Source organism: Nannospalax galili, unplaced genomic scaffold (assembly GCF_000622305.1).
Source record: "Nannospalax galili isolate Female #2095 unplaced genomic scaffold, S.galili_v1.0 scaffold814, whole genome shotgun sequence".
NCBI classification, from domain to species: Eukaryota; Metazoa; Chordata; class Mammalia; order Rodentia; family Spalacidae; genus Nannospalax; species Nannospalax galili.
The window spans coordinates 556643-570028 of NW_008334397.1; the positions used below are offsets into that span (position 1 = coordinate 556643).

General features: G+C 40.9%; 1 pseudogene; it reads left to right on the forward strand.

Moving 5' to 3' along the window:
* The first annotated feature begins 782 nt into the window (after window positions 1–782).
* LOC103731017 lies at window positions 783–6496 on the forward strand (annotated as a pseudogene).
* The last annotated feature ends 6890 nt before the right edge of the window (window positions 6497–13386 follow it).

The following is a 13386-nucleotide window of genomic DNA, read 5'->3' on the forward strand; positions in this document are numbered from 1 at the left end:
TTGTGAACCAGGGCAAACCTCTGCTAAAGGCAACCCATCAACAGAATAATTAGACATACAAATCAACCAGACATTAAGAACATTTCACTAAAGCACCACTGCAGAATTGTGTCTGAACCAATATAACCTGCCTCAAAGGCAAAATTAGCAGAGGCAGCTCCAAGTTCCCAATGATACACCGCTCTTGTGTTAGTCATGCTATAGCAAAACACTTAACAGAAACAACTTGTAAAGGAAAAAAGATTGATTTCAGTTCATGGCTTCAGAGGTTTCAAGCCATGGTCCTCTGTTTCTGGGCCTCTAGTAAGACAGAACAGCACAGCAGGGAAAACACAGAGAGTCCGCACATGACATTGGATAACTCCTTTGCTATAGTAGGCTCCAAATAAATAACCTCTGCTTTCTCCACTTTCATTGGTTTTAGGCTATCCCAACCTTCCAGAGGGAAACAGCAGTGAAGGTAAGTATCCAGTCAGTGTCTTGGCTAAAGAAAACTCTTCAGTCTTTTTTGGCAATAACTGCATTCATGTAAAATTTAATAAGATTTCTATTCACGTTTCTCTTCTTCCTGTAATTTCTGTATGTATCTTCCTTCTGCACAAACTCTACAGGGTAAAAGGACCTATCACCTTCTATCTTAACCCATTAACTTGTTATATAGAGCACACTGAGCATGGATTTAGGTGCTAGCATTTGGGGAGCCAAATTTCTAATTAGAAAATCAAAACACATCCGCATAATATAGGCAGCTGCAGCAACACAGACGTACTTGGCTTTAGACAATGGCTTCAGCAATTGCCTTTGGCTCCTGGCAGCTGAGATGGTTCAACTACGGTAACTGCAATGGGCTGGCAGATCGCCAGGATTTGAATGTCAAAGGGATGGCGTATGGGTTACTTAAAGTCCACTGTAAGTTCAGGGCACTGTGGTAAGTTTTGAGAACTTTAAGTACTTCTGCCAATCATTTAATACATTAGTACAGGATTTATCCTGTTGTCCACAGGCTCCTGGTGTCCTAGCACCCTCTCCCAGCCCCCATATTCTCAAATTGGCAAGAACTTACTCATGTACATAGAAGCCAGTCTACATCAAAAAGAGAAAACCGAGGCGACTCTTTTAACGTCCCATTTATCACCACGGACTCCCTTAGAGTAAAAGGAAGATGCTCTGACTTGTACACAAGATTTGACCCATCTATGGTTACGAAAAAGCAGAGCTCTTAAGAACTACTTTGACTTGTTCACACATCTGATGGGTTACTGGAAAGAAAAGAGGTGAAATTCAAGCTGGGACATGTCTGATGCCATGGAAAGAGAACATAACTCGGGTAAGATGACAGACTACAAGCTGTCTCTATGTAAATCAGTAAACAAGACAGATTAATAAAAAGTATTCTCTATTCCAAGCAGTGAAAGAGGAAGAGCTTCCGAGTCCATGAAAAAAGCAGAGATAAATGGTGGGGGACTCAGAGAAGCAAGCCTGACACAGCCTTACCTGTGCAGTTCCCTGGGTGGGAGCTGGGGTAGGGGACAAGGACAAAAACCACCTCCAAAAAAGTAAGCCAGACGAAGGCCAGTCATCCCCAGTGTCAGGACATGTACACAGCCCTCACAAATCTCAAATCCTGTTGTGGATGCTGAGGAGACGCTGATTCTTCTGGTGGATGAATCTGCAGAGATGAGAATCCAATTTCATTAATGCTATATGACCCTGAGGACAGCATCTCAGTACCAGCTTGAGAGAGAAGTTGCTAAAAGCTGAGCTGGGGGTGAGACCCGGGCTCAGACTATCTTCCTTTCTTTTAGGGCCAGTCAGCTTTCTAACATACGTCACCAGATTCGGTGTAAATACCTCTCATCCTTTATGAAAACAGATCCAAGTGGATCAGAGACCTTAGTAAGACCTGAAACTTGGTAACTGTTCCAGGAAATTGTAGGAAACACTTCAAGATACAGATACAGACAAGGATATTCCAACAGGGACTCTGATAGCACAGGAATTAATCCCAAGAATCGATAAATTACATGAAATTTAAAAAATTCTGAACAAGAAAGAAACAATCACTGGTGAGGAGAGACTGAATGGGAGAAATGCTTTGCCAACTATTCATCACACAGGAAATTAATAACTAGGATGTGCAAAAATTAAACCTCAAAAGACCCCTAAATCATCTAATCAATAAAATGGGCTAGTGAACTGAAGAGATGGTTCTCAGAAGTAGAAATACAAATAGTTAAAATAATGTGAAAAAATGTTTAGCATCCTTGGCCATCAGGAAAGCACATTTAATATACTTTGAGAGTCCATCTCATCTCACCTGTCATCAAGAAACAAATGACAACAAGTGCTGGTGAGGATGAGGGAAAGAGCAAGCCTCGCTCATTGGGAACCAGTACAGCCACTGTGTAAATGAAGTTTGCTCAAAAAAACTGAAAGTACAATGACCATCAACCTGGCCATACAACCACTGGGTATGCACTCAGACTCCAAATGAGCTTATCATAGTAATAGCCTGCGTACCCGTGCTTTATTACTGCATATTTCATAATAGCCAGGAAGGGAACAAGCCCAAATGACCATCAACAGATGGATGAATAAGGAAAACATGGTATATGTACATAATGAAATTTTATGTAGACATAAAAATAAAATCATGACATTTTTCAGGAAAATGAACGCAAATGAAAATCATTATGTTAAGTAAAATGGACCAGACTTAGAAATACAAACACTATATGTTTTCATAGAGTCAGACTTAGGTTAAAAATGTGTGTGTGTGTGTGTGTGAGAGAGAGAGAGAGAGAGAGAGAGAGAGAGAGAGAGAGAGAGAGAGTCAGGAAACTAGAAAGGAAATCATGAGAAGGGAAGAAGAGATCTAAAGAAAGGTGGGAAATACAGAGGGTTGTGGAGCACATGTAAAACAGAAGGGGCCTAAGGAGGGGAAGTAAGGGAACATGCTGGAAGGGAATGGTAGTCGGGGAGGGGAAGGAGTTAGAAGACAAAATATCAAGACATATATGCATGAAGATGCCACGATGAAATTCACTACTTTGTAAATTAACCTAAAAATAAATTAAAAATTATGTTTAAAGAGAACATATTTTCAAATAACTTCAAATAAGATGCATAGCAAAAACGACAAGGAACTCGACACGGCAAAGGCCTGTGAATTCTTAATGGACACCTGAGCCTACCACAGTCAGCATTTCCAATAAGAGACTTAGTACAAGATACAGACGGATAAACAGTGGCAGCCCGGCGGAGCATTTCTCACAGACTAGGATTTGGGAGCCAAAGACATTCTAGAGAAAAGGCAGCGAAATCAACCGAAAAGACAAGAAGTCATAGAACTCCTTCAGGGGATGAAGAAGGCAGAGGAAATAGCAGGTGGTGCATGAGGGGAAGCCACTCATTCTTCAAGTGATGCTCAGAGAGGTACCTACCACATCATGGCCACCAAAAGATTGCACCTGTGGTCACTAAAGAGAAAGTGCACTTGTATCAACCCTCGTGTTTCCCTGAGCAGGAACAGTGAGTGGGTTGGAATATGTACATGAATCCTGCAGGAGAGAAGATAGCCATGGAGCTGGAACAGTCTGTAGGAGAAACAGTCTGTAGGAGGACAAGGCTTTCCTCTTTTTTGATACAATATACATGTAAATGTGGGAAGGAGGTCCTTACCCATGGAATGAGCAAGACCACATTTAATTCACTGATGGAGATTTCTCCCAAATGAATTTTAATTTCGGGGTTATAGACTCCGTAAAACTAAAACAAACTGCTTAGTCGATGTAAATAAGGCTGAACACACACACACACACACACACACACACACACACACACAATATTTCCTCAGGGACCATTGAGGAAGAGGGGGCAGAAAGATTGTAAGAGCCAGGGAGGAGGTGCATGACCATATAGAAATAGTCCTACAGGCGCCAGAGACCCTTCTTATAATAACCTACAGCAATGGTGTCAGCATGCACAAGACCCATGCAAACTTAAGCAGACAAAAACCCAGCACAGAAATGTGGAAATGAACAGCAGGCCCCAGTCGCAGTCAAAGAATTATTGGCAGTTAATACTGCTGGGTGAGGAAGAGCTGATCTTCTTAAGAAGGGAGGGATTGTAGATAGGCTGACTAGATCCCAGTGAATGAACTTGCACTGAGGGCTATCTGGGGATCCTAACTTTACATGATAGGCCTAACACAAATAATAGAAGGTATGAACTCCAGTGGGGGTGGGGACCATGGGCGGGTGCCAAAGGGGAAGGGGGTATTAAGATGATATTCTACATGAAGTACACAAAATTCAAAAAAAATTGTTTTTAATTTCCTCTCTCTTTTCTCTTGCTTTTATTTGAAAATGCTTTTGTTGTAAGAGTTACATTGGCTTTAAATTGTGAAGTTGTGAATTTTGTGCTATGTATGTCCTTAGCAATTCTTTGTAACTGGAAAACCCAAATTGGAGAATGACAGGCAGTATTAGTTGGGCTTCAAAGTTGTGGAAGGGGCCGCATCAATTATTCTACCACCATCTGTCTAGTCCATACCACAGTCCCCAAAAGAACCAGACATGTGATCAGTGCCTTTCTTCATGTGTCCACACATACAGTAAAAATGTACTGAATTCAAACAAATTGACAGGAATTGATCTAAGTGCTGGAGATATAATAGTAGGCCAAACAATACAGTGCTTAGGGATACAGACAATGAAATAATCTTCGAATGAATGTTTGAATGAATACTTTCTGATGAAGGCATTCTTTTTAACAGAAATAAAAAATTCTAAAAGCCAGAAACACTTTTATGTGCATATTTTACCAAAAGAGCCTGGGTCAGCGATGGCTCTCCCAAGGAAATACCATGAACTGTGATCTTCAGAGAGAATATAAGTTAGCTTTAGTTAAAGGGGAAAAACTCTAAAGGCAGGGAGAATTGGTCACAGGGCAGGTCTAAGATTCCAGGAATGTGATCAGGCCAGTGTGAGTGGATGCGAAGGCGAGGGAGAACTGGTGGGAGAAGCTGGACAGAGGCTAAAGACCCTGACAGGGCCTGATGGGCCACTCCACAGATTTTAGTGGGTCAGGGTATTATTAAGCTATTCAGGGGAAGGTCTTATGCAATGAAGTGACAAATCAGATTTAATTCTGAAAAACTTTACTCATAGACACAACAGATCAGGGATGTGAAAAGAGAAGCAACAGGATAAATCCAGTGACCACCGAAATAGTACAGAACAGACACAAAAAAAGAATCTGGAACATTGTTCTGCTCCTCTGGGTTCCCGAGACAGCCGCATCTTCTGGTGCAGTGCCAGCTTGGTCCCTGAGACACGTGGTCAGAGTAAAGAGTTTTGGCTGTATTGGGTGCCTGGTTACCAGAGCTGCCTTTAACTCTGGCAAAGTGGATATTGTTGCCATCGTTGACCCTTTTCATTGACCTCAATTAACATGGGCTGCATGTTCCAGTATGATTCCATGCACAGCAAGTTCGACAGTATAGTCAAGGCTGAGCATGGGAAACCTATCATCAATTGGAAAGCCATCTCCATTTACCAGAAGTGAGATCTTGCCAACATCAAATGGGGTGATGCTGATGCTGAGTATGTTGTGGAGTCTACTGGGGTCTTCACTACCATTGAGAAGGCCAGGGGGCACTGGAAGAGCAGAGCCAAAAGGCTCATCATATCTGCCCCTTCTGTTGATGCCCCTGTGTTTGTGATGGGTGTGAATCACCAGATGTAAACTCCCTCAAGATTGTCAACAATGCCTCCCGCACCACCACCTGCTTAGGCCCCCTCTGGCCAAGGTCATCCATGACAACTACAGCATCGTTGAGGAACTCAAGACCACAGTTCATGCCATCACAGCTACCCAGAAGACTGTGGATGGCCCCTCTGGGAACTATGGCATGATGGTCGTGGGGCTGCCCAGAACATCATCCCTGTATCCATTGGTGCTGCCAAGGCTGTGGGCAAGGTCATCCCAGAGTTGAATGGGAAACTTACTGGCATGGCTTTCTGTGTTCCTAGCCCCCCACCCCATGTGTCTGTTGTGGATCTGACCTGCTGCCTAAAGAAAGCTGCTAAATACGATGGCATCAAGGAGGTGGTGAAATAGATATTGGAGGGTCCCCTAAAGGGCATCCTGGGCTATACTGAGGACCAGGCCATCTCCTGTGACTTTAACACTGACACCTCACTTCTTCTACCTTTGATGCTGGGGGTGGCATTGCCCTTGACAACCACTTGTTAAGCTCATTTTCTGATATGGCAATGAATTTGGCTTCAATAACAGGATGGTGGACCTCATGGTTCACATGGCCTCGAAGGAGAAAAGCCCCAAACCACTTACCTCAGCAAAAATACCCCAAGAGGAAGAGAGATATCCTCAGTTGGGGGGGTCCCTACCCCAACTCAAAACCCTAAAAATCACTGAGTATCTCCTTTCACAGTTTTCATCCCAGACCCCCAGACAAAGGGGAGGGGCTTAGGGAGCCCCACTCTATTGATACCATCAATAAAGTTCACTGCACCCCCCAAAAAAGGAATCTGGAACAGGGCGGCAGAAGAGAAAAATTGGGGGGAGGGACTGGAGAGATGACTCAGCAGTTAAGAGCACTGACTACTCTTACAGAGGATCCAGGTTCGATTCCCAGCACCCACATGGCAACTCACAGGCCGTAAGGCCAGTTCCAGTGATTCCAATTCCTTCTTCTGACCTCTGACCTCTGTAGGCATTGCATAACACGAGTATACTTACACATATTCAGGTAATACACCCATACATAAAAATAATAAAATATTTTTTAGAGAAAAGGAAAATTGATTTTTGTTAACATTTTAAAAAAATAATAGTACAGTGCACTTGATGCTAGCTAGAGTTGAGAGTATGGAAGGTGTCCAAGATTACTCCTTGCTTCTGAGTCAAGTAATTGAATGGATGGGAACAGGCGTAATTCACTGGGACAAGGAACAGTACTTGGAGAGGGACCTTGGAGCAAGATCATAAATTCAATCTTGGCTCTGAGGAACTTTGTAATGTGGAAGCAGATATAACAAGTGGTCCAAAATACATTACAGGATGAGCTCTGGTCAGAGGCTTCCATTTGAGAAATAAATCTCTCAGTGTAGACTGAGAGAAGGGGGCACAGAGTGGAATTTCCAGAGCTCTAGCACTCAATGTCCAGATGGGGAGAGATGAACCTTCCTTCAAGGTGACAGAGACAAAGGGACCATTTGATAGCTTCATTTACTTTTGTGAAAAAGGTGCATTTTTCTGCCAGCAGGGGCATGATGTCATACTGAACAGGTTAAAAACTTGAAGAGCTGAAAATTTTCACAATACAGAAGTAGGGAGAAAAGGAATTTGGAATGATGACTTAGAATCAAGGTGACTTCATTTTAGAGGTTTGTTTCATTACAAAATATGAATTTGTAAAATGTATCTGAAAAACTTTGCTGGATCCTGAGAAAACACAGCTGGAAAGGGAAATGCCACCAAGGAGGAATTCAGGCTCAGGACACGTACAGGGGGATAACTTAAGAGTCCTTCTCCAGTCGATTTCAAAGACTTTGGGACAATAGATAAATTGTTGATCTCCCTATCTCTCAGTGTGCGAGGAACAGAGCTACCATTAGGAAAGAAATCACACAGATGGGCCAGGACTCCCCACATAAGCTACAAATCTCTTGTTTAACAAGGACCTGGTTTACACTATTTGACAAGGAAGTTAAAAAGATGTTTAAATAATGTCAAGAAACTGGGGAAATATGTGTGTCTCAGCCAATGCAGAGTCCTATCTTCTTTCAAGGCAGAGAAGACTGGAATGGAGAACCCATTCTTCTGCCCCCACTCACCTTTCTCCCAGATGCCCAAGGAGGGTGTATTAACTGTTAAAACTTCATAGTCACTGACCTCCTTTCTAGTAGTACAAAGGGTCCCTGAACCTAAAGGCAAAACACTTCTCCCCCCGCTCTCTCATTAGCTTGCTACTGATAGCTGGGGAATAAGTCTGAGGGTCTTTCCCTAAACACCTTGATTTCAATCCAGCAGCAAAGCTACGGAAACATAATCTCAGTCTCCTGGGCTCCACTAAAATTTTGCTTTGGAATACTAGACAGCTGCTAATATATATATAATTATTTTCTCCGATTTGGTTCATTGTCTCTGAGGTCTTTACCAATCAGTACTCCAAATGGTTAGCTCTTATATTCTCTTCAAGAAATTTAATGACAGTTCCTTAAAATAAACGTAGGAACATGAGAACTGAAAGGGACATTAAAAAATCAACTGTAAAACAAATATATATGAAAAGTTATAAAATATTAAATGTATATTTTCTAATAGCAACAATACGTAAATCATATAGGGAAAGTAACCATGAAATAGCATGCAACAGTTCAGATCAAATATGTATATATTTAGTGGCATCTCTCAAAGAAATTTGTGACAGGACAATAATCTCTATAATTTAATTACAGATGTCTCAGAATCATAATGGCTGGAAACAGACAAACACACGCACACACACAGAGAAAGAGAGAGGATTTATTTTCCATTTATAGTCTTATTTAATATATTTCAATAACATTTTATGAATATCTTCATAAAGCTTATGTATTTTGTCACATTTATTTATGTTTGTATGTTATTTATGTTTATTTCTTTTTGTTTGTTTTGCTTTTTGGTGTTTGTTTTTTGACAGGGTCTCCCTAATGGCAGCCCACCTGGAAGTCAGGATGTGGATCAGGGTGGCCTTGATCTCCCAGAGATCCACTTGCCTCTGCCTCCTGAGGGCTGGGATTAAAGGCATGTGCCATCACACCCGACTTTTCTTGATTTTTTTTTTTGATGGGCTACTTTTTCTTTTGCTATGTTTTCTACTTGTTGGAAAGTTACACATTATAACGGTATTCTGGATGATTATCCTATTTTAGCATGCTTATCTAGCTTAGCATAATCTGTATTTAATCAGAGACTATCTGTATCTGAACAATTTTATTTTAGGTGACTATCTTTTCTCTCTGACTATGTTCACCTTGTTTTCCCTTTGGAATTATGTGCTTGCATCATGTTGTCTGTAGGTGTGAATCAATCTCTCTCTCTCTCTCTCTCTCTCTCTCTCTCTCTCTCTCTCTCTCCCATTCTCTCTTTCTTTGTATGTGAAGGCTACTCAGGTCAGCATCAGGTATCATCCTCAGTCTCTCTTCCCCTTATGTTTTTGAGGCAGTTTTTCTCACTGAGCTTAGAGCTCACAGATTTGGCTAGACCAGCTGGCCAGCGAGCCCCAAGAATCCTCTGGTCTGCATTTTATGGACACTGGGGTTACAGACTCATGCCACAATGTTGGACTTTTCATGTAGATTCTGGGGACTGAACTCGGGTCCTCCCTCATGCTTGTGTGGTAAGCACTTTACTGATGGGGCCATTTCCCTGGCCACAGGTGTGGATTTCTTCACATCCATTCATGTGGTCTCCTGTGTAAAAAGGCCTTGGATAAAAAGATTAATGGAAAACTCTGAGCCTTTATCTCTTCTGAGGTGGTCTGCACTCTTTCTGGTCACTTCTCTTGTGTCACACAGAGTACCTCATTCTATCTTCCATGAGTTTCATTTCCCCTTTCATAGTTTTTGTCTCTGTCATTTTGTATGATGTTACAGATATTTCTTGAGATTTTTCTTGCTATTTATTTTTTTAAAATATTTTATTATTTTTATTTTACATGTATGAGTATATTGCCTGCATGTGGGTAAGTGCACCTGTGTCGTGCAATGCCCGTGGAGGTCAGAAGAGGCTGTCAGATCCCCTGGAACTGAAGTTACTGATAGTTGTTAGCTGCTGTGTGGGTGCTGGGATTTGCACCTGGGTCTTCTGCAAGAACAGCCAGTGTTCTTAACTGCTGAGCCATCTCTCCAGGCCAATTTCCTGTCATTTATTATGTGTATATATGTGTGTACACGTGTGTGAATGTATATACTACTATGGGTGGATATGCATGTGAGTGCAGGTCCTCTATCACTTTCCACATTATTTTGAGACAGTGTCTCTCACTGAACTTGGAGCTGGCTGATTTCACTAGACTGACTGGCCATCAAGCCTCAGGAATCCTCCTGTCCTCACCTCCCCAGCAATGGGCTTACAGGTGCATACCACCACCTTTGCTTTTGTCAGTTCTGAGGCTCCAACTCAGGTCCTCCTGCATGCATGGCAAGCACTTTACCCATGGAGCCACACCCCTAACCCCCTGATTCTTCATATTTATTTCAGCTGTGTTGAATTTGTCTGTTGAGGTTTTTAAATTTGTTTGTTTTGAGACAGAGTCTAACTATTCGGCCCAAGCCAGCTTCAGTTTTTCAATTCTGCCTTAGCCTTCCAGAATGCTGGAATTACAAGTACATGCCATCATACCTGGTTTTCTGTTGACTTTTTCATTCTAATACTTATGTTTTTATTTTCTTGAAGTTTGAGTACCTTGTAAAAATCTGATCATTTAAAAAGCCTCATTTCTTACTCATATTTTTAGACTTCCCACTTACTTTGTTAAACATAAGTGTTGAATTGATACTTTTTCTGATGATACAATAGCTGTTAGAGTTTCTGGGGCTGTTGACGGTTGCTCACTTCCTTATACATATTAAGAATTTTATTGACTTCTGATTCCCAACTCCTTGAATCTTCTGACTCCCAATTCCTTAGATTTTCATCTGAACAAATACTCTGTGGATTTATTTGAAGGTAGATATTTTCAGAAATGGTCTGTGTTTGACTTGTTAGTCATGTGGGTATACTGCTAACTTGGAATCACTTTAAATGATATTCTGGATATCAAGTTCCTTATTTAAGATAGTACAAATTTGAGCTATAGCCCACAAAAACAAACTTGTTATTATAAATTGTCCAGTTTCTCTCCTCTACTTGCACCAGTTCCTGAGACAGTTTCCCATGCTGCCTCTTGAGATATATATAGGACAAAGATCATTAATTTTCAGACCACTATAGCTTGAACAGTGTAGCTTATTACAGTGAGTGAGCGCTAGGTTTTGTCCCTGCCTTGGAAGCAGAAGCTCCAGTTAACTTGAACCAGCTTAACCAGCTTTCAAATACAAGCTGTTCTCAGTTCTCGGCTAATCACCCTGGGCTCCTTCCTTCCCTTCTTACCTCCTTACCAAGTGATAGATACACGATGAAAAGTACTTTAACATTTGCTCTGCATTTTAAGTTGCTAGCAGAAGGGTCTCCCAAGATGTCTCCTCAACATCTGTAGTCAGAAGCTCCAGAATCTGTTTCTCGGAGAGGATGCTGCCAGCTGCCTGCATTGTCTGGAATCTTGGGCAATTCCTAGAACATCTTTGGATTATTTTCATGAATGTGTTGTCACTGTTGTTTTGTTGTGTTGATTTATTCTACTACTTACAGGCTGTGAGGAGAACATTTCTTAAGAATGTAAATATATGCCTTATTTTGGTAAATAGTTTGAAGTGTGCTAGGATACAGTATATTAAAATAAAGTAATTACATTGTGGAAATATGGGAGGAAAAAATAGTTTACAATTTACAAGATAAGACTCGAATATAATAACAGAAAGAAAGAAAGTGCTCAGAGAAGAAGAGTGAACCACACTGGAAATGTCAAACCAAACAAGAACCAACTGAAATGCTCCCACCAGCCAATCTGAACGATACGTGCAACAAAGTTAATAAAGAGGGATTGGATTACCACCCAAAGTATAAACTAAATACACACCCACAATAATATAAAGCAGTGATTGATGGGGCTGGACACATGGCTCAGCAGTTCAGAGTACTGGCTGCTCTTGCAGAGGACCCAGGTTTGTTTCCCAACAACCACGTAAGTGGCTAACAACCGTTTATAAATCCAGCCTCAGGGGATCCTACAACCTCTTCTGACCTCAGCGAGCACTGTATGCATGTGGTGCACTTACATATAGACAGGCAAAACACTCATATACATAAAATAAAAATAAATAAATAATTTTAAAAGAAATGATTGAACAAATTGATGAAGCACAAATATTCCAGATAATTCTAAGTAATTTATATAAGTACTCCTCCTTCAAGGACATGGAGGGAAACTCCCCACTCCTTAGGTATGACTCATAGGTAGCAGCTCCTTTTTGAAAAAGACAGTATCAAAAACTAGGAAGGGGTAACTTACACTGAAGACACCTGACAACCACCACCTCATAGATGATCAAAGCTCACCTCAACAGTGTATGTACCCTGAATGCAATGTAATGAGAAAGATATTTTGACCTTGTGGCTTTTCTCCCTCAAGCCCATAATCTTAGTAACATCGTGAGGAAAATATGAAATAATCCCACATAGATTTCCTGCATTAGGAAATGTCAAGGTCATTAGAAATGAAAGTCTGAGAAACTGTCACAGGAAAGAGCTGCCTATGGAAATGTGATGGCTAACGCAATGTGGGGTCCTGTTGGGGTCCTGAAACAGGAATAGAATATTAGGCAAAGACCTAGAAATAGGATTAAAGTACTGAATTTAATTAACAATAACTAATAATATATCAGTATTGGCTCATTAATTATAATAAAATATTATACTACTGTGATATGAAAGATGTTAATAGTAGAAGAACTAGAGGTGTCGTATATGGTTAACTCTGTATTATCTTTATAATCTTCCTGTAAATCTACAACTGCTATGAAATACAATGTTAATTCTAAAAAATAAAAGCAAAAAAGTCATTAGCTTGGTAACTTAGAGTTATAGTTTTAGATTTGTGCTGATCCTATTTAATGGCTTTTAACAAGTCAATCAAATTAACATATTTTATCTCTTTTATAAAAACAAAAGTGTAATGTTATATGTAAGTTCCCTTTAATTTCCTACACATGGAAGCAAAAAGTAAAAATTAAAAGGAATTAATTTGAAAAGTAAGAATTTTTTAAACTTTTATCAGTGTCATCTTCCCCCTCCCTCTACAAATCGTGCTGACACCGAATCTCCTACTAATTGAAATGGGGCAGATGATGCGATGCTGTTATGAGCCTCAATAACCAACTGAAGTGGCAAGTGGCTAAAAGTTACTGGAGTCTTCGTGCTGATCCTATAACAAGGTTCGGTAACAAAACATAATAAACTGGGTAGCATATCAACATGAATTTGCTGTTCAGAGTTCTGGACGTTGAGAAGCCCAGGATCACAGTCCTTCAGATTCACTGTCTGGCCTGGGCTTGCTTACTAGTTCCCAGAGGATGCCTTCCCATGGTGTACTCCCATAGTGGAAAGGCTGTGGACCTTGGCTTCTTCTATGTCACCAATCCCATTGGTGAGAGCTCCATGCTCATAATGTGCTCATCTGCCCACCTCCCACCCTTACTATAGTCCTTGGGGGGTTAG